Source organism: Geospiza fortis, unplaced genomic scaffold (genome assembly GCF_000277835.1).
Source record: "Geospiza fortis unplaced genomic scaffold, GeoFor_1.0 scaffold16, whole genome shotgun sequence".
Lineage (NCBI taxonomy): Eukaryota > Metazoa > Chordata > Aves > Passeriformes > Thraupidae > Geospiza > Geospiza fortis.
In genome coordinates, this window is record NW_005054302.1 from 10088383 (window position 1) to 10089039 (window position 657).

Below are 657 nucleotides of genomic sequence, written 5' to 3' on the forward strand. Positions count from 1 at the left end.
CCTGCAGTTGGATGATTAACATTGCATTCTTCTTCTTGTAAATGAAAGTGCTCCTCCAGTATTTCTTTAACTCTCCTAGGTGGCTCAACATATACACATTTCTGTCCTGTTAGTAAAATATATTATAAGAGAGCCAGTTATTATAAATCCCCTGAATGCTGATGTACTTTGCTGAATGCAATTGTCAAACTATGCTACTCTGCATCTGTCTTCAATGCACAGTGAACCAAATCATTTACAAATATAAGAAGGTGTTCAGCCAGGCCCTACTCCCCAGGACAGGAGGATGGTAAGGACCCTGGTGGGTCCACCCAGACAGGGCGTGCTGGTAGCCAAAGCCACCCCAGGGCCGCTGGGGAGCCGGCCACCGTGCCTCCCCATGACAGACATCCCAGGGCAGGGCCGAACATGGAGAGGCACCCGAGAAGATGTCCTCGCTGCAGGAAGTCTCCAGGGAGCTGGAGAGGGATGCAGACGCCCCACGGCACCAGGGCCAGCACCTGCCGCGGTGCTGGGGGACATCAGTGAGGGGGACATCAGCGAGGGGGACATCAGCGGGGAACAGCTGGGCTCCCGAGGGGACAGCGCGGGGGGACCCGGGCTGGCGGGGGACCGGGGACGGCCGTGCTCACGGGGCTGCTCGCCGCGGACATCGCT